This window comes from Lutjanus erythropterus, chromosome 23 (assembly GCF_056507025.1).
Source record: "Lutjanus erythropterus isolate fLutEry1 chromosome 23, fLutEry1.hap2, whole genome shotgun sequence".
Classification (NCBI taxonomy): Eukaryota; Metazoa; Chordata; class Actinopteri; order Lutjaniformes; family Lutjanidae; genus Lutjanus; species Lutjanus erythropterus.
Genome location: NC_139339.1, coordinates 8,234,234 through 8,260,765, shown reverse-complemented (window position 1 = coordinate 8,260,765; position 26,532 = coordinate 8,234,234). Strand labels below are relative to the sequence as shown.

At 39.2% G+C, this 26,532-nt stretch overlaps 1 long non-coding RNA gene across 1 annotated transcript in view; it reads right to left on the bottom strand.

The window, feature by feature from the left end:
- Positions 1 to 1,908: 1,908 nt before the first annotated feature.
- The window catches only part of LOC146305592 (uncharacterized), a 50,485-nt gene continuing 25,861 nt past the window's right edge, over positions 1,909 to 26,532 (bottom strand). The window contains exon 3 of the long non-coding RNA XR_014769106.1: positions 1,909 to 1,987. This is a non-coding gene — a long non-coding RNA (uncharacterized LOC146305592). The remainder of the gene's footprint in view (positions 1,988 to 26,532) is intronic.

The window sequence follows — 26,532 nt, the reverse complement described above, 5'->3', positions numbered from 1 at the left end:
GTGCAGGTCCTTTTCATTCTCTTGGTTCTTATTTTGCTTTGGTTTTTATGTTCTCTCTTTGTTGAGAGGGGTACAGATTACCTGACACAGTACAAAGACACAGATGAATTTGCTTCAAACAGGCATCATCTTATGAAGACTACATGGGTAGATGTGTAATACAGTTGATAAAATTCCAGGGTTCATCATTAACCATGGCGCTATGGCCCATGTCCAAAACAAGTTAATCTGTGGCCTCAAATATTCCATGTAGGTGGTCCCGTGTTCAATATATTTTATCCCCGGACTGCGAGCCTTTACCAGAACATTACAGTTCCACAAACAACCCAACCCATTCACACTTTTTAGTTCAACATTCAATCAACAGATAGCTACCAGCATCTCCGAGCTAGAGATGAGACCAATCCCATCCAATATCAGCACTGGGGGCCGATATTGATGTATCTCACTCATCAGCTAATGCGTCAATGTCACAGATCCGTGATCCAATCTAAATTCAACACACCCATGTGTTATTTATTTATGAACATTGTGTTATGCAGCGCAAATTAAAAGAGTAACATCAAACATCATGCCATCACCACATTGGCACTTACCATAGGAGAAACAAATACCAAATAACCAATGGTATTTGCAGCTGGCGTGAATAAATATACTAGCCATTGTACTCATGATGTAACAATAAACTGCACAAAAATGACCAAAATCACCACATTCTGAAGACACACATTACAAATACATTGCAACCGCTAACAAAAAGACATTCAACATTCAACATTCGCAATTTGGAAGATAAAACAGCAAACTTAAACTCTCAGCAATGCACCATGTGAACTCATGCAAATAAGGCTTGTGTCAGCTCTATTTGCACTACAGGTTGAACGTCACAAGCCACAATCGTAGAGCACTCTACAATGGTTGGAGGATGCCATTACACAAGTAACATTACACAAACTAAACAAGCTTTCCAGATGGTGAAAAGTCTGGCTTCTGGATGTGCATCAACATCAACTGACAGAATGTTTCACCGCTAAACCAAAGTTCAGTTTAATTTAAACGATAATGAAAACTACTGGAAATGGGAAAAAAAGGTGGGCTGCTAGTTTGTTCACCTATCTAAAAATTTTAACTGATTTTTCATGGGAAACCTTCAGGAAACTACATCATAATTCAAGGGAAAAGTGGAGAACAAGTTGTATTAAACTGGCTTTTCTGTATTGTTTTTACATAAATTTACATTTGGGTCTGCAAAAATGAACTGTATCTATCCCTGAACTACATTAATGTGTCACTGAATTTGCCATAATGTTTAACTCCAGTGACAACAGTCTATTTGATTTTTGCATCAATGTAATTTAGTACCTTGGTTTGACTACCATTTAATTGGTTGGCTGATTCAAAATCAGACATTCCAGTCAGTTTCTCAACTTTTCAAAAACATAATAATTCTTATCTGCATTGCAGTAAAAATGGCATATTCCTGATTGTATCTATATCATCCACTTCTTCTAATGAGGATGCGCGAAGCTACTGCAGACATGCAGGCCAAGGCTGATGAAGTAATGAAGTCTCTTACCCTGTTTTTTTTATTTAACTAAATACTTCAAGTTTAAAAGGATCACCTCATGTAACACCTTACTAAAAATACACTAATTAAGAAATTATTAATATGCCTTTGAACGTTCATCCTAATTTTTGAAAAAATAATCAGTCCCTCAGTCAAATTCTTTGATCTTGTGATCTTAATTTTCACTGAAGTGTGTGTAGTTTCACGTGTGTGCGCATTTTCAGTGATGTGAGTTTGAGGTACACAGCTTCTGTTGTGCGGTGTGTGTTTGTTTGTGGGCACATCTGAGCAAGGTTGAAAGTGTAATGTACAGAGGGGGCAAACAAAGAGAATGATCTTACCTTTAATTTGGGGCTTTTCTGTGCGAGTGCATGACCCACGTCAGTCGTTGTGATCTTACTCGTCTTCACCTCGTCTGAACTGTGTGGGAGGAAGAATGAATGACTCAGACAAGCAAAGAGATAGTTTGGATTGGTGGTTGGCTACACTGAATGGTTTTGCTTTCCTTCATAATGGTTATAAATCAAGTCAACCAAGCGTAGGAAAATACTTTTCTTGTCTGAAAATATAAGAATTTCAAGTGGAACATCACTCAGATAGTGATAATGGAATAGACATTAGCTTCGATCCGCCTATCCTGTCACAGGCTTTGGTAGAAACTGAAATGGAGACACTCAACTCGAAGCGTGTAAACACAAAGTACAAAAATATAAAAGCATTGTGAATACTTAGTAATCACATGTTGATTCACTTCTTTGTGGTCAGTCAGTGGACAGAAACTGTACAGCCATACAGGGAAAATAAAGGTCACCCTAAGAGTGCGTGCACTTTTACACTGCTGTTTGTACTTTGGTTTGCTTTGAAAAGTTTTGCCAAATTTCCCTTGAGGTACCTTCTTCATTGCCAAGTTTAGGTGGTAGAGACAGATGCTTATTTTGCCACAGAAAATCTTTATTAGTTCTACACACAGTACGATATATATTGTAGAGGGGAATAAAGTATATTTCAACACAGATGACATATACTAGCATAGAGTATTTTGGATTTCCCATGTGGATTTCTAAAACTCTGAATGCGGTGACATGCTTCATATCCTGTGTTATTCATCTGATAGGCTATTTAAACAAAACAGGAAAGTCAAATACTTTGAATAATCACACATTTCAGTATGAAGAGGCGCTCATCCTGTCTTTCACATCATGCTGACGTTTGCACACACTGTGTGCAAATTTTATCTGAGGACTAATCTGGTGGGTTTTGTTTATCTGAATTACCCGCTGACATTTTAGAACTACAGCATATAGTGAGTTGGCAGTAAGATACGCTCTATGAATTTGCTGCGATTACAGGTTGTATTGTAGTTAACTATGTACTAGGATCAGCACCCATCAAATAAAAAACTCATTTGTAAAGTATTGTGTTATCAATACTTTGTCGGGAGACTGATGCTAGTTGATTCAAATTTTATTTATATAGCCTGATATCACAAATCACCATTTACCTCAGAGGATGCAATTATAAACTCAGTCACAGCACAGTGTAGCATGAATCAGATTTCAAACTTAAGCTACCTTTAAATAAAGGGAATAATCACCTGACATGAGGTCGCTTTAAAACTTGACTGTACGTCTCTGTACTATAGTACTCCCTTGACATAGCGACGCCATTCCTGCTGCTAGGAACCTTGGAGGCTTTGCAGCCTTTATTCACTGATGAAGTGGAACCTAAAATGTACATTTACTGCCAGCCAGACAATCTCACAACTCACTTTTCCCTCTGCTCAGCGCATTTTCACCAACACTCTCTGCCACCATAGACAGTAATCAGTCGCTTGCTGCAGTGTTTGTCTGGAGGAATAAAGTTACAGGACTAACAAGTCAAAAATGAAAAATGCCTCTGCTAACACTGTTTCTTAGCTCAGCTGCATTGCCTTGCACACTAGTAGAGAGGCTGACCTCTAGTGGCAAGTGCCATGCACTACAATATATCACCACTATACAGCATCTCAGTATCAGTTAAATAGAAAGAGGAATGGCTGCAGTATTGAATATCTCGACTCATCTGTGGATGCTGGCTTCAGTTGTTGTGGTGTCTGATAAACCTGACAACTCTAAACACAATCATGACCAACCTTCTTAGCATCTGTGTTGTCCAAAGTGAGGGGAAGATCTAAAAATCTAACATTACAAATTTAGTAAGTGCTCTGATGATGCTGTATTGGCATTATAAATGTCCAGTGCAATCTGTGAAAATTTCATCACCGTAGAATCTCTTCTATCCCTACTGCGTACCATAATTAATCTTTTTCTGATCTAATATTCAAAAGTAGTGCATAAAAGGGTTAAGCTTACATTTAAAACACTAGAAATCAAAATCATCTCTGAGGGTAGAATGTTATACAGGAGGCTAATAAATTGCAGCCATTTCATAATTTAAAATTACGAGTAAAACAATTCTATTTGCTAAAATACTATACACCTTGTGTGAGGCAGTGCCTTGGCTTAGAGAGACCTGTTGAAAATAAAGCCAAAACAAATCAACAGCCCCAGATTTAGATAAATATCCCAGTGTTTTCAGCCAAGGCACAAACATCTCTAACCCTAACCCAAGATAAATATGTCCAAATCTAAAAATATTTTACAGGAGTTTTATAGAGATAAAACTTAGGGTAGAGGGTAAAGACAACAGCAAATCACAACTGCAGAGTCATGGCAGACATTTGATGAGAGGAAAGTTTTAAAGAGCTGTGCGTGTGTGTGTGTGTGTGGGTGTGTGTGTGGGTGGGTGGCAGTCGTGGTATAGCTACAACAAGCGAAGAGGTAAAATAGGGAACAACACAGACAAGGCTGTTTGACATAGATAAATTCTGCTTATTCAGAGTAACCGGAGGGTGCACAGCAAAAATAATAGGGCCATTTGCAGGATGGAAGGTTGCCAGATCTTACTCTGTTGTTGAGCAGATGCAAAGCCAAAAATGCATTTGGGAAAGCTGACATACATATGCCAATATGGCTTTTAGTCCATTTTTATTCTTTTTTTTCAGTCTGTGTTGACACAAAGCATCTAACCAGGTTCTTTTACTGTGCATTCAAAGAATAGTGCTGTTGCAAAGCGATCGATAAATCTATACATTCCCCTCTGTTCAGCCACCGTTTATGATTGATTTTCCTGGTGATGTTATTGATTTACGTACACCTCTGCACCCACGCCTTTTTCTACTTGCATGTGAATCAAATCATGCGTAGATCATTGTTAAGTCAAGCTGGACCTTCATAGGTCACTGAGAAAGATATACATGAAAATATATCCTTGCAAAGGACACTCATAAAAATCCATCACATCAAGAAAGATCCCCTTCAACCGCTGTTAACCGCCACGCACGTCAGGTTTGAAAACATCTAGCTGGCTGAGCTCGAAAGCATTTTCTGAAGACATGTTTTCAAATTGGTGGTGCTGATTGGACAGAGGCCATAATCTGCTTTGACCATTGCGTGGCAGTTGTGTTATTTGGTGCTTTATTTTATCCCGAGACATTAGCTGGGCTTTTGGTTGACAGAGCCAAGATCCATTGTGACGGCTCACTCTGGCAGGTCTAAATGGATGATGCCTCAGTGTCACTGGCTCAGTCACTGCTTGTAATCCAGCAAAGCAGAGCTAAACATTTATTTCTTTTAAGATGTTAGCAATGGTGTTTAAGAGGCTCATGAATGACTAACATCAGCAATTGGATTTCATACCACACATACAAATGCACATACAAAAACATGATCACAAAGTTTTTCGGTGCGACTTTGATCATTATTGACAAACAATGGATTTAATAACACTATAGATTTGACACATACAATCCAGGGTATCTGCAGGTTTCAAGTTAGTTAAATTGACACATAATAAATGGTTTTTAAGTGCTTTTATAGGACTTATGTTTAGCTATCATGTGCAGAGATATCAAGTCCAGAGAATGTAGGTGTTTTTGTTGGTAAATCCAAATTAGTAAAATGCTTCATTCAAATGCTGTTTTGTCACACATTTTTTCCTTTATCAAAAAAAATGCAGCTTCTGCAATTTGGATGATGCACTTGGCAATATTGCTAATATAATATTGCTAATATTTAGATTAATTGTGCTGCCCTGATTATAATCAGTTTTGACTCATCGCATCAGACTTGCATAGTTTTCAAGGTCACTAAATACAAACCAGAGTGTAGAACATTTTATCAGTTTTTACGAACTAAGTCCTTGGTTGTTTGAATGTCAGAAAACTGGAGCTTTATTTATATATCACAGATGGTTGGGGGAATATGAAATAAGCCATGTCTTGCCATGTCTTCTATGCAATATGGTCACACAGCTGTGGATCTTGGTTCCATTGTTGGGTAAATCCAAATTTAGCTGTCCAGTTGGCTGCAAACAGCTAGCCTGCAGCATAATTCTTTCACTGGGAAGCCAAAATGCAGAAGAATGTTCCACATAGATTATGTTAGAAGCCTGTTGAATTTTTAACAATGAAATCCAGTTTAACATTGATAAAGGAACAATGAGACGCAACCCTTCGGTTTCTCAGGCTGCTGCATTGCTTCATGTGACGCTGACTCCTGCTGACTGACTGAACACCAGTCAAAAAGCAAAAGAATCTTTTTTTTTCTGTCTTCACTGCTCAAATTGCTATAATGTCTTTAGTCTCATCCTAACATTTTATGCACTCTGTTTTCAGTTTAAACCTTCTTGCCAAATTTAAGCTTTTCGTATTGTGCTCATTTTAGGGTTACTGGAAAATGATGTCATACCACTGCTATTGATGGATTTTAAAGGAGAAATCTGTTATACATTTACTGTAATAAATCATAAAATGACTATGATATGTCATCAGACATTAAGGAAACATTAAATTGACATACTCGCTTCTCTGACAACACTGCAGTAGCGGTGTCCTTTGAAATATCTATTCTGGCCCATAACCTCTGGTATTGTTTGCCAGTTTCATTTCAGTTAGGGTTCAAATTAATGTTGGATGTTTGCCGAAAGAGCAAGTGTATCTTAATGATTTGTAAAAAATCATTAATAATCTTCTAGAAGGAGCAGATGTTCATAACGGTTAAATTTAGTAAATAAAGCAGTGGGCTTTTGTTATAAACAGCTGATCATCTTATAGACTAGGACTTGTCATCGCTTGTTATTGTCAAATTAAAATGTTCAGTCATCTTGCGCTCCTGCAGTGTCCCTGCAGCGTGCCTGAGCTTCCTCGAGCCGTGGGAAGAACAGGCAGAAGGAAACAACTCACTTCAACAGGAGATTGTTTCTTAAAGGAGAAGGATGTAGCAACTGCACGTGCAAAAATGAGTACAGCAACTGAGGAGGTCGAGGAGGCTCAGAGAGGCTGCAGGAACACTGCAGAAGCGCAGGACATGTACAACATCAGAATTGACAATAACAATCAATGATGAGCCGTGCATGTAAGAACACTACTCCAAAAATACACACTGTGGCAGGCAGTAAGGCAGGCAGTCACTGAACTCAAACTCCAGACTCCATTAACATATCGTTCAATTTATGCATTATAAACATCTGCTCCTTCTGAAAGATTTACAGTGATTTCTTACAATTGATGAACAGACACTCATTTTGCAAACCACCAATCGCCATTAATTCGATCTCTCACATGAAATGGGCATACATAAACAGCTATTCTGGCCCGGAATAGAGATTTCAAAGGGGGACAGCACGACTGTAGTGTTGCTGTCAGAGAAGTGAGTATTTCAACTTGACATGTTTCCTTAATCTCTGATGACATATCATGGTCATCATATGTTGACGGTTATTTCATGATTGTATTACAGTAAATATATAATAGATTTGTCCTTTAAATAGGACTTCAACCTCTTTAATACACTGTCTATTGCTCCAACTCACACACAATTGTTTCCTTGGACGCTTCGAGCTGAGATTGTTCTGCTGTTTCACTCATTTTTGGTTGGTAAACGTACAATATCATCCAGAGAAGCCCAAAAAAGTATGAAAAAAACCCTTTTTGTTGGCCTCTGAGTCTCGCAGACCAACAGAGAAACTGAGAGAAAAATTATTAGAAACTCAAACTGACAGCAAGTGAAATACAGAAAGGGAGAAATCGGCACAAGCGGATGAACTCTCCAAATCTAAAATGAGGCACAGACTGCAGAGGGAAAGAGGGGAAGATCTTTCTCTAAGGCTCATTACTCCCCTCATAGCATGCCAAGTGCTGACCTAGCAGCATCCCAGCCCCCTATCCTCCTCTTGCCCTTCAACCCCCTCCTCCTCCAGCAGGTGAGGGAGTCACATGCCGTCAGGCACACCCGTCGTCAGGCCATTTGGTCTGTGACACCCATAAAGCAATGCAGGATGGTAGTGCTCCAAGAGCTTTTAAAGCAGCCAATGGCTACTTTAATGGATGGATACACTATTTAGTTTAATTCATGCTCTGTTCAAGCCTTACAGGGAGGATTTGACCTCTCTTAGGTTAAATAATGGTCCCAGCATAGATGAGTTGGTCGGGGGGCAAGGAGGAGATAAATGCACTGTGACATTCAGCTCACTCCAGCGTCCCCCGATGTGTGATTTGAGAGCAGTCTATTAGGCGCACGCTTTGCTTAAACATGGGAAGAGTTATTAGATGGGGCAGCAATGACTGGGGGCTGCACATAAGGCAGCATTTGAAGAGAGAAACGGGTGTGGGCAGAGCGCGACAGCCATTTATCAAAGCAAATCTGGAAAAACGATGTGAGAATCCATTCTAAGAGATAGTATGACAAATTTAAAGGCCCAGCTGGCATTATGTCTTTTGGGTTTTGGACTGGTGGTGGGACAAAACAAGCACTATGAAGACATTACCCTGGGCTCTGAGAGACTGATCAGCCTTTTTCACATTTTAAAGACCAAAAAATGAATGGTTTATCCAGAAAAAAGAATCAATCAGAAGTTGCAGCACTAGTTTCATGAGGTAGTAGATTGATAACAACAGTTCACATTGGCTCTAAGAAAGTTTTACAAATATAAAACCTTCCTTATTAAAAAAATTAACTCATAGGTCATGATTGACCTTGTTTGTTTGGGGCAGGTGTCCTCTCAACAGTTTGAGAGATGTCTCTTTTATAATTGTAACCTTTGACGTATTACAGAAATATTTATGTGAATGCGTATTGGAAAGTGAATTTGTGAAAGAGGAAAGCTCAATAAGACTAACAACTGAATTGTTAGTATTAATCTATTACTTCATTTAATTAGGGCTGCAACTACCAATTTATTTTCTATTAACTTGTTGATTGTTTTTCTGAATCATCCAATTTTCATGTATCACCCAACATCATCAGGCGATATTAGCCTCTCTGACTACTATCAGTCTATTGGCAAATAAGATGACATTTACTGACCATCAGCTTTGTGCCGGTTAAACATTGTGTTGGTTATTTGCGGTCGGACAACAGGAGTTAGAATACACAACTGCTGATTCAGAGAACCATGAGATCTCAATTAAAGATAGTGTAAAGTGCTGAATGACTTTAAAAGACTAAACATACTTTTTTGTAATTAAAATTTTTCCTGGTACAAAAGGAGGACTACAGCTCATTGGCAATGGCCAAATTGTTGTTTGGAACATCTGTACCAGCCCAGAATTTCAAAATGTGTACTTAGGGCTTCCATACACATGGCATAATATAAAAAAAACATATAAGCAACCAAAAACTGGCAGCTTTAAACCATTTCATGTCTATAAATTGTTATTTAATTTCAGATGTCTGACTTGAAGCTGACCTGCAGTGAACCATGAGCCGCAGCACAGGATGAATGGGTCAACAGTCGGACAGTCATTGAACGGGCCTGGCACTTACGATAATCACATCAGTTTTATTTTCTTGGATTTTCTTGGTCTTCAGTGACATGAAATGTGCAATGACTTTTTGAGCGCCACTGGCATGGAAAGACCAGCGATAACCTGACAAATTGACTTTCATGTGTGAAGCATGTGCCCTAACGCGCTGGCCTCAGTGGTGTAGAAACAAATCACGCAGAACACTAAAGCCATGTTGTCTCATGATTCACGTTTGCATTAACAGAACAAAAAAACAAACTCTCATGTTTTTGCATGCAGCCAGAATAAACCCTTTTACAAACCACATTTCCATACTTCACATTCACTGATTGATTTTTCACTTGCCGTCCCTGTAACTCCTGATAAAAGTTGGTAAAAAGCTTCTCAATTCTTTGAGATCAAAGCGACCGCACCTGAGTACGCCCAGAGCCTCTTGCCCCGACACAACACCTTGATCCCAAGCCCGCATTTCAACTAGACTTAGAGCAAAGAAGCATGAAAAAGGAAAATTCAATCTGAATACGGCATCAACAATGGTGTTGTGTATCTGCTGATGGCGTACAGCCCCGACCACACTCTCCCGTTGAGAAAAGATGATCACTAGCTATGTCCTGATGATGTAAATCTATGAACCAAGAGGTTAGTAGGGGGAAGGAGGGTCTTCAACACACTGTGTATTCATCCTCCTTCAAACAAGTTTTCTGCTTTCCACAGAAATATAACTGTCCTTGCACAAGGATGCAATTTGTACTTCAGCGACTTAGACTCCACCGTTTTAAATAAGCACAAATTTAGGTACCTTATAAAACAGCACAATCCAACCCTACAGTTGAGAGTGTGATAAACAAAACCAAAACAAAGCATTCAAACGTTTCTCTGCAGGAAGCTCCAGGCCAAGTACACATCAAACAAAGACGCTGTTCCTTTCAGCTAGTGACTGACAAACTGCTACCTGGTTTTACCTCTTAAACTGCAAAAACATGTATTATTTACCAGCAATTAAGTCCAGTAATGGAACTTAAAATGGCCATTTCCTTGAAGTCTTCTGTTTTGTTTTTTTTCTTTAATTAAGACGGTGGAAGAATTTAGTTGCTGCTATCACAGTTTCGCCAGTTAAAATGATTTGCTTGAGGAGACGTTATTTTGAAACACACCACACCAGTATTACTAGACCCAAGAACAAAAATTGTGACAAACTTTGCATTTAAATTAGTGAAAGTTTTTGATTTGATTACAAGCAGTTTGCTCCTGATCTATGGTACAACAAACTGAACATAAAAAGCTCTTTTGCTCTCTTACCGCAAATAATTACTGGCATTTTATGTAACAGTCTGTCAGGAATGTAGCACTGCAAGACCTGTTAAAATGTGTGAGAGGAGCGATTAAGCATCTGACCTCTGAGTGCCAAAGTATACGTTATTCATCGCTCTGCCGTTATTCATCTCTAAAATGTGTTCATCTTCACCCTGAGGGGGTCAAGTGGACTCTTTTACTTTCAGCGCAGGTTAGCACGGAGATGTGCGCAGGGGTCAGGCCAAGTTTGGCCATGCTGTCTCCCTCCATCTTTCTCCCTGTGAACATCCTAACATCCACCCCCATCTGCATATTCCCGGAGTGACAAAACTAGTTAGCTGAGTAATAAATCAAACCTCGGCTGCCCAATTTGGTTTCCTAATGTAATTAATAAGTGCTAAAAGCATTTAACTGGCCATAATTTGCGGATGCCACTTTGAAGTGACTATTTAAGGAAAACTTTGTGCACGCGTGAAAGAAAATATTATGGTGGCACTGATATCTTTGCAAGAAGTTGTATGCAATGGCATGCAATGCAAGCACAAACCCAATACTTATCTATAAAATTGAAAATCTCCAGTGAAAACTGAAAAAAAAAATATATATATATTTGACTACAGCAAGATCTATCAACATTTATCTAATCAGTGTCGGGAAATCAGATTATCTGATAGAACATTTGCAATCCAATGTAGTTAGGGGCAAAAAAGGCATTAAGTTTAGACACATCACCAAAATATTTTCCAGTATGCAGAGTAATGGTTGCAGATTAGATTCTGAGATATATACATTTATGATAGTCTTCTCTGGTCTGTGGTAATAGATGTAGTAACTGTGGTTTGGGAGTATGTCCTTGTCGATATATGTTGATTGTTTTGTGTTGCTGGATTATTTATGTATTTATTTATTTGCTTTTCGATAAACGTTTAATACCCATGTTTTGTGCCCGAGGACCCCCTTGAAAACCAGATGGTGCATCTCAAGGGGTTTATCACCTTATTAAAATGTCGAGATGAAAAAAAAAATCCATAATCTGTCATAGATTAGACTTCTAGAGTAACTTTACTGATCTGGACGTTTTTATTAATAGCTTTACTTTTAAATTGCCTTGAATAAATCATTATCGACACATTCTCACGCTGCACTCCAGCCTATCAAAAAGATTGACTCTCTCAGAAAGGATCTATCAATTAAATCTCTATTACTCGGGACTGAATCCATGCAGTCACTTCCAGACTTGCTTAATCCCCTTCTTCACTCTCTCTGCAGCAAACCGCTGAGAGGATAGTGCCGACAGAAGTGAGCAGAGGGAAGGGAAGGCAAGAGAGAGAGGGAGGAAGTGGAGAGGGGGTGATTGCCGAAGAGCAGAGCTTGTCATGAGTGGATTTATGGCTAGGGAGACAGCGGCGGGAGGCGGGCGAATTGATGGGTGACACATAATCAGCCTCCTTATCGCAGCCCCGCAAAACTGGATTGCATCCAGAGGCTTGTGATCCGTCCGGATTTGGCTAATGTCTCCCACTCCTCTCCTGAGCCCCGACAGCTCTCCGTTATCAGGGCCTGGCCTGGGCTTCCTTTCCCTTCCCTCTGACTGCTATCCCTCCACCCCTCCATCCACATGCCTCCTCCATGCTGTCTGTATCTTGACAGTGTGTCAGGTAAAGAGGCAACTAAGGGTTTGTTGACCAGGTCTGTCCATCCACCTCGCTTTCCTACCTCCTCCTTGTTCTCCAGTGCTATTTTAGCCTCCCTCCTTCTTCCTCTTCAGCAATGCTTCCTAAAATGCCACATTAAAGTTTCTGTCGTTCTTTATTTTACAGTACACTAACAAGATGTGACAAGCTGAAAAAAACTAGAAATAATATGTTCTATATTACACAATACTAGACTTTTTATTAGACTCTTTTTCAGGGACACATTACAACAGAACTGTATGGTAAACTATAGTACATTATTTCCCGCTTACAAACTCTTATTAGACTTTATTAGAGGGTAGCTGGGTTGCACCTTTGGCTGCTTCCATGCAGTTGGCAGAGTAGACTTATTTGATTGAATCACATTAAGTGCCTACAGTATTATAATGAGTCTATAAAGTCACCCATAGACAAAATATTCCCCTACCTCTACAGTTTTGCCCTTTACTCAGTAGATCAGTTTCAGTGGTAGTTTTCAGTAGCACAGATATGATTTCACTTTAGTTTACAGTACAGTTGGGTTACATTGTGTTCCAAATTACTCCCTAATAAAGTTCAATAAAGGTCTAACAGTGGGAAATGATATGCTTTAGTTTACAGTACAGTTCTGTTGTAGTGTGTCCCCAATTAAACTCTAATAAAGTGTGTAATACTGTCTATTATAGAACGTTATTCCTAGTTTTTGTCTAATTTGATACAAAGTACAGATAGTTTTGTCTTATTAGTGTACTGTAAAATAAAGTGCGACCAAAGTTCCCACAAGTTAATCTCCAAACCTTCAGCTTCTCAAATCGGAACCAATTGTTTACAGTATTGTTGGCAGAAATGGAACCAAACCTCTAATGTGTCACCGCTGTTGAAAACAACCAAATGAGTCTCTGTAAACTGTTCCTGTTTGCATTCTGCAGCCCAACATGTCAGTTTTTGTCGGGGATGTTTATTGTTTCGTGACTGGAGTTACAAAAGCAACAGCTCAAGGAAGGAGTGAATCACAGCTTCCACAGTGGTTGAGTTCAAAGTTTCACAAAGTGGTTTTGGGGTGAAATGGAGCTATGGTATGACATAATGCTCTGGTTCACTCACACGAGCTCGGCACTGCTCTCCAAAATCTCTCACGAAGTGAATGGTAAAATAGTTTGTTTCCTGTAATATGTCATCGCAGGAGCTGGCCAGGGTGGCAGGAATGACATTGCAAAGCAAAACCAGGGCAATATTTATGCATGCACATTTATTTTATTGCAAGTGGTGCCATCTGGCGGTGTTCCAAAAAACCGGGGTTACTTATTTTTGTTTTGACCTGCTGATTTGGCCCGTTTATCTTCACAGTCAGCGGTTGGAGCAGCAGCAGTGGCTGTGACACAGCTCTGCGTCATAACTCAGACAAATCTGATCACCAAACACGATAACCTACATATTTTCAGATTCGGTGTGACTTATACTTTCCAAGGATATGATTATCTCCAATGTTATTGTCATCCATAAATCTGCTTAGAAATGATAGGAAAAAACAAGCACTAGGCGTCAGAACTTGCCAAAGAATCATCATGTTTTAAAGTTTTCTTCTACATAAAAATAATCCAGCAACAGCTGTCTGTCTATCCATAACCCTAACCTTTTGCAAACAAGGAATCTTAAAAATTAATAAAGGGTTATTATGTTACTGGTGGTTACTTGAAAGCTCTCAGCGGCACTGGTATTTTGTAGTGCAACTAATTAGCTAATGTTTGTCTTTTCAAGGTATTTTTCCTTTGATTTGTATGTTAGTTCAATATTTCATTTTGCATGCAAGTCACGATGATGTTATGCTAAACTTAAAACAGACTTGAACTTCTTATGCATATATGATTGTGGTTAGTAGCAGGCTAACGCAGGTAAATCTGCTAATCTGCAATAATACCATAACTAAATTAACTCATTTCTAAAACTGTCTGATAGCCATGAAATGTTTTACAGCTAAGGGCTAGTTTACAGCCTGGAAATGCACAATTAGTAATGAGCAGAGGTTTCTAAATGTGTCATTTAAACACATGATATTCCCATAAAATTAGCTATTAGCCCTGTCTACCGTTGTAAAGCAGCCAAAATAAGAGAGATGGAATGCAGAATACAGAGTCTGTCTGGGACATTGAACTTTTTTTAATTTACAAAGGTGATCATTTTAATTTGATTCGCCATGACCCCTGAAAAGTACACCTAATCATCTTTGGATACTATTTGGAGGCCAACAGCAAATGCACACATTTGGAAAAATAAGTCAGTATTCTTTGATTCATGTACCAGACCAAACTCACACAAACAAACAACCACGCCACGGACACACGGATAACTGGTCTCCCCACAGCCAATCTTAAGAATTAAACAATAAGGCCATCACACATTGCAAACACAATAGCACACAACAGCACACACCCACTCAACCATCATCTGACCCTACTGCACTCAGGGCACAGGTACAGACTTCTGAGGTGCAGAAGGGCTCCCAGTGTGAACTGACTGACTGATCCCAGAAAAAATAGGCCCTGTTGAGTGTCAGCTGCTGCCTATATAGGTTGTCCCTACATATTGTTTTCTGTTGTCCAATGTGTACATTGTTGTGGCAATTAATTTTTGCTTGGGAGCTATAAAGTCCAAGTCAAAGTCTATCAAAGCTTGCATGGAATAGATATGTTGAGTTTTAGTGAACTTCTCCATGCATCTCCCATAAACCTAAATAGAACTGGCACCAAAGTCTGGCACCAAGCAGAGTCTTAGGATCTTGGTATTATGAAGTCATGACCTTTTCCTTATTTCTTAGGTTCCTTGACTGCAAACAGGACCTGCTGATAGCGAAGCCAACTAGCTTATATAATTTCAAATAAGCTATTTCTCTGTTAAAAAACAATGACACTGCACAAAGTTACCAGAACTAATAAACTGCCTCACCATTTTTTTTTTCCACCATTACTGGCCAAATGAAAATGACTTTTTCAGCTGAACCTCAGACTCCAGAACTAAACTGTACAGGAATAATTTCAGGTCACAAAGCATTATAATGCTGCCACTATTTACAGCAATAATGTGCAACATGTCTGCATTCAAATGTCTAAAAAAAAAAAAAAAAAAAAAAAATTGGACATATGTTATATATTTTGGTGAGTTGTGTACTTCCATTATCCCAAGTGTTTCCAACATGCACAGAAATCCGGAATTTATTAAAAGTAATGGTGTGTTTCCTGCTAGCTGTTGCTTACTAGTTGCTATAACTTCTGGGAAAACAAGGGATACATCTGGACCATGTAATCGCTTCCGTGTGTGTGTGCCTGCATGATGCCTGGAACTACAGCTTGTCCAGCTAATCTCGCATACTAGTGGACGAATCAACCTAATTTTTTATGCAGAATCACGAGTGTATGCTGAAGGACCTCTGTGATTAATAATTCTAGAAACATGCTTTTCTTCTTGCTTCTTTTTTTTTTTCTTCTTTTATGCCTTTATGTTTTTATGGCCAGCGGCATAATGTTTTCCTGTCATCACATTCTTGTGGACGTGATGTCAAGAACACTGTGAGGGAATTACTTCAAACTTGGCACAAACATTCACTACAACTTGAAAATTCGATTTTGGTGGTCAAGGGTAAAAGGCCAAAGTCACAGCAACCTCACTAAACACTTGTTTGGCCATAATTCAAGAATTCACGGGCATTATGACCAACTTGCACACAAATGTCTAACTAGATAAAATGATGATGTGATTACATTTTATATCCAACAGGTCACCGTCACTGCGACATAATGTTCAGCTCTCTTTCAGTCCCCTGTACTTTTCTGTAAAAATAGACAGCGAGATAAAATTAATACTTTTAATTAATTTCCTTCAAAGTTACATGTCAATATAGTGACAGGTTCCATATTAAATTTCTTCAGATTCTTCACTACATACATTATACGAGTCTGGATGTGAACTGCAACTTGGCTGGTTGTCAGAGGCACACAACTGCGAGGCAGTAATACAAATCTTTTGACTGATCCATTTTATACGACAGCGGCAGCTGACTTCTCACTCATCTTAACCAGCTGCTAGAGGCCACAGGTGATCAACAACTGCTTCAGTTAGAAATCTTGTTTCAGCTCGGGACAACATATGTGGAGATCACGTTAACGTTGGCAGAGCTTTGCAGTTGTGGCAGTTGTGGTGGCATTGCAGTAGGTGCTTCACCATCTGTTGACTAATTTGCTGTATTTTTTGTTATTTTGCAGGGCTAATCTAACACATGGACTAAGATAGCCTTCAGTGTAGTCAGTGAGATAACCAACGTAAATCTGAAATTTGGGGCGGGAGTAGCTCAGTATGTAAGGACTTGGGTAGCCAGTCCAAGTCCAGCTCAGACCAAAAAGTAGGGAGTGGACTGGTAGCTGGTGCCATTTCACTTCCTGGGTACTATCGTGGTGCCCTTCAGCAAGGCACTGAAACCCCATTTCCTTAGGGCACCTGTTTCTGGTCAGCATCCATCTCTCTACTACCTCTACAACAAAAAACTGCATGTGGATATGTACAATAATTAACACTGGAGTGGAAAAAAACTGAATTTCCTCCAAGGGGGGACTAATAAAGGTTGCTCTTCTCTTCTGAAAATAACAAAACTCATACCTGACCCAAGCCTACACCTCTATGCAACAAAACTGCAAAGTGCATCTGCACCCTAATGCTTTCTGGAACGCAGGTATGAGAACTCGACCGGAGGTTTCAGCACTCATATGGTCAAAGCGTAGGTGCGTTTTGCTGATGCTGCCAATCTCCATTTTAACTTTGGTACAAAGTAAGAAAATTAGCACATAAAATGACACAGCTCTGTGGCATTTTCTGTGCTCTGTGTGTTGGCAAGCAGAATGCAGAGACTGTAATGAGCTTAATTGCTTTGCTTCAGAGCTAACATGAAGCTGTGTTGCCAGGCTGCTGGATTAAAAACATTTACAGCATTTGCCTGAGTGAACCTCCTCATAAAAGACGACGTACCAAGATCAAGCTAGTTAACACACCGGAATGTTTATTTAAATACCATTAATGTACTGTATCACAGGACTAATGCTGAGAACATATCAGTGAACACACAAACCTTTCTTATAATGAACAATGCAATCCACTATTCACAACATTAAGTGATGTACAGACACATACTGGGACTTATTTACCAGAGTACTCCCTACATTAATCTCACACTTAGTGCCTGATGCACTGTTTAGTGCTGACACAAGCCTTCAGCACACGTCATGGACCATTTAGGCATTGTATAATAATATGATGCACACACAAACACACACTGCATAAATGTCTCATTTCAAACAGTCTCAGTTCATCTACTTTAGCTGAATGTTCAATAAAACTGTATGACAATAAGTTATACAATAGTGAGGCCTTTTTAAAGTAAACATGTATGCACAAATTGCATTTCCCATCCCCTGAAGTGGCTTGGCATCCCTCCTCATGCTCACATTTGTTCTGTTGTTTGGCACTGTATAGTTCATCACAGAGCTGAGGCCAACACGGTTCACATAACGCGCATCTCGGCCCGTCTTAAAGAAAACGAACACAAGGTAATGATGCTGATTGCGGCTGCTGCTCTGAATGACACAAAACAAAAACCAGCCAATGCTGACATAATACAATAAGCTCATTACACAGGAAATATTACATTTACATATAAATTGAGTTAAGTCACAACTCACTCTGCTGTTTTTTAAGATTATTCTTATCAGTAAAGAAGTTGGGTGATTTAAAATATAAAAAAAACACTGTTGACATTGTATTAAAACGAGGACAAAAGTGGTGTTCTTTCTCTGGAGAGAATCAACACTCCTGCTAACCAAGTCAGTTTGGTGAATACCCTTTAACTGAATTTATTGTGCTGCAAAATGCTTTTATAGAACCAGTGAATCTACATGTAGGCACACAACCACAAATCTTTTCAGTAGGAAGCAAAGCTTGTAAATTTGCTGTTACACACACATCAAGCTCTGAATGCTCTGCCAGTTTGCCAAACTCGATTAAACCGAACTACGAGTCTACAGTCTACATACTGAAGATAAAAGTTTGATATCAGGATTACAATGACCATCACAGTTATCACTATCATTGTAGTATTGTTATAAAGTGGTAAAAATGTTCAAAAAGCACTGATACATAAACTGAAAATTTCACCAGGTTTTAAATTGAAAATTTCTCAATGATTTGAAACAGTAATGCTTTGTTACTTTGGTTAATCATGAAACCAGTAATCATTTTATTCCAACCACTTTTGCACTGCAGTACCAAATTTTAGGGCAATCCATCCAATAGTTGTTGAGACATTTCAAGATTCAAAAAACTGTATTTTCCATTAATGCGGGCAATAATGGAAATTTGACTTTCACTGGTGCGGGGCATATAAAAACAGCAACTGGACACAAAAGGACAACACACGTAACAAAAATTTCAAAAATACGTGCAATGCTGCATTACTAGCAGATTTAGGAGTTGAAAAGTTGACATGTGGCAGGTAAAAGCTAAATATTAAATATCTGACATAAAGTGCTGCATGCCAGCTCAGCTCAGAATCCTTTATGGTTTCTGCTGAGCTTTGCAACGGGGATATAAAGGATTTTTCAAGGGCTTTTAAACACAACACCACTAAAGTCAATGTCATAATGGTGCTAGAGGTAAAGTCATAAGGATTCATCCTCCAGGGATGATAAATTAGTGCTGAATGATAAATCATATTATCATTGTTATCACGATATAAACATGTGCATCGTGAATAAGATAAGTATTTTTGCTTACATGCATAACTCATTCACACTCAGCATATGAACATTGGACCTATCAGATGGAGCATGGATACTGCATATCATCATCGCAATATTAAACAATGTTGCAGATTTTCCTCTTGCCACGAATCTACCACATTTTATGGCGATCTGGTCCATACTGAAATTTCGCAACCACTGGACAAAGACAGACAGACCAACCATAGCTACACCTGTAACACGTGTACAATATAAAGGTATTTTCTTTGTACTTCAGAGTTTTATGATAGGATCATTGTTTGTTTGTAGTAACATAAGATAATCCAAATCCTGGTCAAATCCTAGTACTAGTGGCTACAAAAAACCTTTTATATTTTCCCCTGTACTCAAAAATGAAAAGGTGAAGCCATCTGAGCAGCATCCAAAGTCAAGCAGCTACAGCTGGTATTACAGTCGGCTGTTGTTTTTATTCACACTAATATTTCTTGTGGACCAATGCTCATGCGCTTTAATTGTAGAGTAATGATGATTATGATTATATTCTGGCTTAGGTACACCTTAACCCTCCAGATATCAATAACCTAAAAGAGATTCCATTGCACAAACAGTGACAATTAGGAAGAAAGATGTGTGGGAGACGTTTGCTGCCATTATGAGTCCTGGACTATTGGATTCTCTTTAATGACTCTGAAAAGTGGCCATTTACAAAAGGTGGCTACGTGACTGTGTTTGCTATCTCTCAGTCATTCTCCACATCCTCCTCCTCCTCCCTCCTGTAGGGCTGCAATTTTCCCAAGATGCAACAGCCGGATGACAAATGGTTGCTTAAAAAGCAGTTTAAGAGGATTACTGTCTGTGTCTGTGCTGTGCGTGTGTTGTGTGTCTGTGTGTGTGTGTTTGAATATACGAGAGCATGAGTGAGAGAAAAGAGAGGCCAAGGAACATCAGCCCACCCCTACTGATTTATTGTTTGTGGAACTACATGAGGAAAACATTTACTTTGGTGAGGAAGAGGGAACATGATGATTTACTTCATCACCTAAAAGTGATGAAGCCCTCTGTAGGCGCGCTACAAATTTTCATGGAGGCAGGAAAAAAAAAGACCAAAACATCCACAGAAACTTCTAAAAACAGAAGGTTTCAGTCATTTAAATACAGCGTTTCAACTCACCACACTCGCACGGCGGATATTTCCCTCGGACGTCACGCCCAGGGTGGGAAGCTCAAATGTCGCACTGCTGTGTTCCAGGTTTTAAGTCGTAAATGTAGAGAATCTAACAAATCATTAGCATTTCACCACTTCCTGATTGATCAGTCACTGACAAGACAATGGATAGTGAAAATCTGGAGGCACATTTCAAGCTAAAACAGCACACTTGATAACCCATTAGCTACTGTGAGACAGCCGCTTCCATTAGCCTTCACCCACTTCCTGGCTAACATACCGTTTAACGGTGATATAAGATACAACAGGAAAGTCTGAATAAGTAACACACTAAGAAACTGAATTAATTCTCTGGTTATACAACTTAGAAAGTGGAACACAGAAGTTCCACAGACATCGGAGGAAAATGGCCACTGTGTGAACGGTGGTGAATATGATCTGGAAGCTCTTCAAAGTTGCAGACTCTACTATTTACAGCCATCAGTCAAGAAGAAAGCGTTTTGATGCTCAAAGATACATTTTGTAGCATGCCTTGCCTCGAACAAGTCTGCCTGGGTATGACCTTTCATGTGCTTCTTCAAAGGAGCATTTAGATTGAGAGGCTTATTGTTTGGAACTGGGTGCAATGCCTTCTAATGTTATTACTTTTTAAAATGGTGTGGGTGTTAGCCCTGAGCAGAAAAATGATTGAATTCTGTTTTGTTTTGTTTTTTTTCCAGACTTGGAGGATGGGGTTTTCATTTTCTTGAATGAGTGCTCCTGACAGTCATTAGTTATCACGCGGCACCATCCCATATTGATCACTTGGAGTGGTCAGGCTGTCTCATACCAACTTGTCCCAGTCATCAACCACGGAGAGAGACTCAACATCTCCTCCAGATCAACAGGACACATCATGTGTAAAGGCCTCCTCGTGTCAAAACACAGTGCTCAGTATTGACCATAATGACGGACACATTTTACCACTTGACAAAGTGCCGCACACCGAAAAACAGAACCGAAATCCAACCCTCCCTGTGTACCCCACACGTAGTTAATGTAATTATGGATGTTTGATCTGGATCGTGGGAACTGCTTGCATGTATGATAAATAACAGGTCCGTCCAGTCATTAGAGAGCAGTCGAGTTGTTCTTGTGGGTTGCTTGGCAAGGATACCCTGAGGTTTGGAAGCTGCCATGGTGTATGTGGTCAGCAGGTCAGATATATCTGGCAGCTCCCAGTTTCAACTGTTCCAATGCCCGCAGACTTAAAGTGTGTTCTTTAAACAAAAAAACAACACTTTTTACAAGACAGCCTTCAAATGGAGGGAAAGTTACAACTGGATTAAATCTTAACTGACATGATTTTGTGCAGTTGTTCTGCACAATGGAAAGCTACCAACTATACCAGCCTGTTTTGTTTTCTTTTATTTCTTACCACATTTGAAGCCATGAGTCTTTCATTTTAGACATTTTAGGTAAAGTACAGAAATTAATGCCAATGAACATGACTTTGACGTGCTGAGGAGAAAAAAAAAAGGCATACAGGACACTGCTTAGTCGTCCTCTGTTCACAAAAATACACTTTTTTCTTTCACTTTTTGTTCACCGTTTTCTTAAAATCTGTGTGTGGCATATAGAGATGCTGATTAGGCGTGCCTTGGATTGATCACAATAAAAGACCGTTCTAAAATGTGTACTTTTATCTTGAAAAAAACAATTTTATTAGGCACTGAACTACGACTATTTAGACATGAGGACTGAATGGTTAGGATTAGGGTCAGAATAACAGAATTAGCCAGCATAGAAGAGGACTTCAATCTTTTGCTTAACTCGTGGAACACTGGAGCAAAAACAAGTGCTGTGTTTAGATGTGTGTTGAGTGTACTTTACTGCCTACAAGTTAAATATATCATGTGATGTCTTCATCATGCTTGAAGGCATTTTTTTTTATGACTGGTACTCTGTGACACACACACACACACACACACAAGTGCAAGGTTGTTACCTTATGATACTGTGAATTTTTATTTTTCCTTGATTAACTTATGAATAACATAGCTAATTACTTAAATTAATGGCAAATACTAATTTGAAAAATTAAAGATTAGTCTTTAATCAAAAGAAAAATTAACGTTTGATGAAGTTTGGTATAACGTCACAGCTGCAGAACAAAAAAGTGACACATTACCCAAGAAATATGATATTAAAAAGTCAGAATGTGAGATATAAATTGGTTCCAAGCTTACAAAACACATATTTCTGATCAAATAAAAAGAACAGAAGTTTCTTTCTTTGTATACATGCATGGTGATATATATATTATTAGATCTGTGGCTGGTGAAATGTGTATGATAGGGAACTACAGAAACTATAGATTTGCTAACCGTCTTCCAGGAATATGTGGCACTGGATGGTTGAAAAGTTTCTAGGAATAATAATAGAGATAATGCCAAACCGATCATCACACACTCATTTACATACAAATGACAATACAATTCCTTTGCATCTAAAGAGAGAAGAATTACTGCCTAAATAAACTGACTAAATTCATACAAAAACACTAATGACTATAAAAAGGAATATTTAAGAGTGTGACTGCATATTTATTACCCCTTAATGCTGCTATAGTTGGATTTACTCTCGGTGTTGAATAAAGACAAATCAGAGGAGATCCTCCTCTGTGAGGCTGACCCCAAGTCCTGCTTAATTGGACAAATTAGATGGAAGTCTGTGCTTTCTCTAAAGAAGAAGATCAAGGACTGTACAGGAAAACTAAAATTAATGTGCACACATAAGTAATAAATATTGCTTGAGGTATAAAACAGCTTGGCCAATAAAGTAGTTGATTTGTCACTATAGTTAGGGACAAATGAGGCCAGGGTGTCTTGTAAACTGCACCAAAATCGTCAAGTTGGCAACTGGAGTCTCGACTGTAAAACTAATAATGTCCTCAAGTGACATTTAAAGATGCAAACTCATGTTAGGTAATCATTTACCACACAAACTTTAGCCTTGTGTGTCGGTTGTTTTCCTCCATAATTTAATTTTAGCTAAAGTGCACAAGCTCAATAATAATACATAAATCATATCACAAATGTTTCTATTCTAATAAACATCAGTATCATGTTCAGTAGACAGTGAAGGAATTTTTCGGGGGGTTTCACGTGTGAAATCTTGAATATAATGAACAAAGTTTCCACATCAAAAGAGGCGAAATCAGATTGTCTGAGGGGAAAAAAAACAAAACGCAACTTCAAAGAACGTTTAAAAAACCTACAATGCCACATTTCAGGACACTTGCTGATAGAAAAACCTGTCCAACAATAATAAATTGAGGTGAAAAGAGGAGGGAGCATGGAAAACGTCCTTTGTGACACTGCCGCTCACTCTGGTGAACACCCATTGAAGTGCTCCCTCCCTCTCTGATCTATGGACTGTCAGGATGGATATTTGCTGAAATACTTTATCCCATTTCTGCCGCACCAATATGAACTGCCTCTGACACTAGCTGGAGGAAATGGGGGGGGGGTTTAGAGAAACCACAGAACACCTCTTTTCAGTGCTGTATAAATTAAAGCTTTGGTGAGTAAGCTTAACTAGAAAAGTCTGCGAAGGGTATCAGTTGGATTCGGTGTTACGAAAATATGAGTTTTGTATTGGGAAAGATGATTCATACAGGAGACTGACCAAACAGCGTTGTGGGTGAAACCTTGACATTTTGACTCGGGGATTATACACAGGCAGGATGTCCTCTGGAAAGGACACATGTGGGTAACCTCAGAGCACAAACATTCTTCAACAACAAGCCTCTCACTTTGTTTGTCTATTTGTTCCCCCTCAGCAAAAATACAGAGATAGTGGTTAGCTTGTGCCTCTGGAGCCACACACAGACCTCCGCTTTCTTCGAGCTAAATCGCATCACTGTGTCTCCCTTTTGTCGGCCTCTCCACTCGCCCGAGCAAAGAAAAGAAAATAAGTTGAATGCACACAACCAGAAAAAAAATCATAATGATGCTGCAGCCCCAGTGAATCCCTGTGAAAACAACTGTCAGTTTTGGCTTTGTGCTGATTTGTGGTTTTTGGCAGCCTGACACGGTCATTCAACAGTGGCCACTGTTTACCACGCAACCCAACCGTGGTGGTCAAAGGTATTACTTCCTGATCTGACATGTTTACATACAGCTAGTACTAAATATTGGAGGACCAAACACTGCCTGCATATCTGTCTGGATCACTTTTGTAAAACCTCGATACCAAAGTCAGGATCCTTTAGAAATACAATATATTTGATGTTCAAACTGATTAACTTCATTGTTTTTTGTTAAATATACACTCATTTTGAATTTGATTCCTAAAACACGTTCCCAAAAAGTTGGGACAGGGGCATTAAAAGACGATGAATATTTGGAGAATTCCACAGGTAAACAGGTTAGTTGGTAACAGGTGATGGTATCATGATCCGGTATGACAGGGGCAGAAAATGGGTAAGTAACAAATCTATGAAGGCTCCATTAATACTGAAAGATACATACCAGTTTTGGAGCAACATATGCTGCCACCCAGACTTTTTTCGAGAGGCGTCCATGTTTATTTTAGCAGGAAAATGACAAGACACTTTCTGTTCGTGTTATAACAACAAAGAGGCTGTGTACGAGACTGAGCTTCCTGCGGTCTGGACCTGTTTTTTTGGTATCGTGGTTGTCATTTATACACCATAAAGCAAAATTATGAAAGCCGAAGTCCACTTATTTTGTAGCTGAAGACGAGGAATGGATAAAAAGGTTGACCTGGAAATGTGCTACCTCGCTCAGAGACTACCAAGGAAATCCCCCTCCTCAAAGCTCTCATGTCTCAACTGGTCCGGTTGAGCTGATCGGGTCCAAGTTGTGGGTAACTGAGTGTGAAATGGCTCTGCTGAAAAGGAGCATCCACACTCACTGCACAATCTCTGGAGTAAACAAAGTTGTTATCCTATATCGACACAGGAGACATGACGCACATTTATTACTATTCTATTACAACTTGTTACATCACTATTTTAATCACACAGACTTGAAACAAAGTTTGGGATAAAACCGGGAACTTCTAGTGATGTGACTTAATTTTGTAGCTGAGCAAATTAAATGTGGGATGAAATGTAGGTGCACTGCCTCTAAAGCAATTCATTCTTCCGCCTATGGACTGTTGTTGGGTACGTAAGTAAATTGAAGAGGTCTTTGAGAAACCGCGACAGCTCCACAAACATTAACATTTTCATTCTCCTCTCATCGCTAACAGCCCCAGGGAGACCCAACCATGCGTATTCTATTAACAAAAGGCACGCCCAGTGCTCCCAAGTCTCAGTCTCGATTCATACACATCCACAAATCCCTTGGCAAAAGCTGTTTGTGTTCACTAGAGCCTGCAAGAGGGACAGAAAGAAGAAAAAAAACACACTGAGACAAAGACAGAGAAAGGAGAGAGAGATGTAAGAAAAGCTGAAGAACAAACCTTCTACAGAAAAATGTCACTTTTTGCAACAGTACACAGCCCATGGCTGAGCTTCTTTATGTTCATCTGGGCTAAAACCACCGTTTTAACTTTAGGGGCTCAACCTTGGCGCCATCATTAGCATGTAGATCCATAAAAGTGCCACACGAGGCTGACGGCTAGACAACATTGTGGTGTCTTTGCTGCATGTCAGCTCTTCTGCCTACCTGCCTGCACAGGAGGTCAAACACAACAAGGGCATTAGTTTCATTTTTGGCCACTCATGATGCATTTTTGTGCGCCACATATATAACTATATCCAGGAAAGATGAGAAAATGCAATACAGTATAATAATACAATATTAAAACTGTGCTAAAGGCCAAAACGGACTAATGCTAATGATCAGGCTGTATAAGGTCTTAACAGGAAGCATGTTACTGCACACCTAAAAATAACAATGTTATAAAGCCTACTTTAGTTAGAAATAACTATTATATTCTCATTATCTCTTCAGGGGAACCTCACACTTTCCTGATTTACTCTCAGCTGTAATTTCCACATTTAATGACAAAACTGTATATAAATACAACCTTATTAACTTTAACCTCTTAAACTCCATTACTGTCTTTCAGAGGTTGTAGCAGACTCAATTTCAAAGTTAGAGTGAAGATAATGGCATCATATGAAACAGGAAAATGAAATGAATCCATTGGTATTAACCAAGTAATTGCCATCCTAGCTTGTCGGGAAGGGGGCTAAA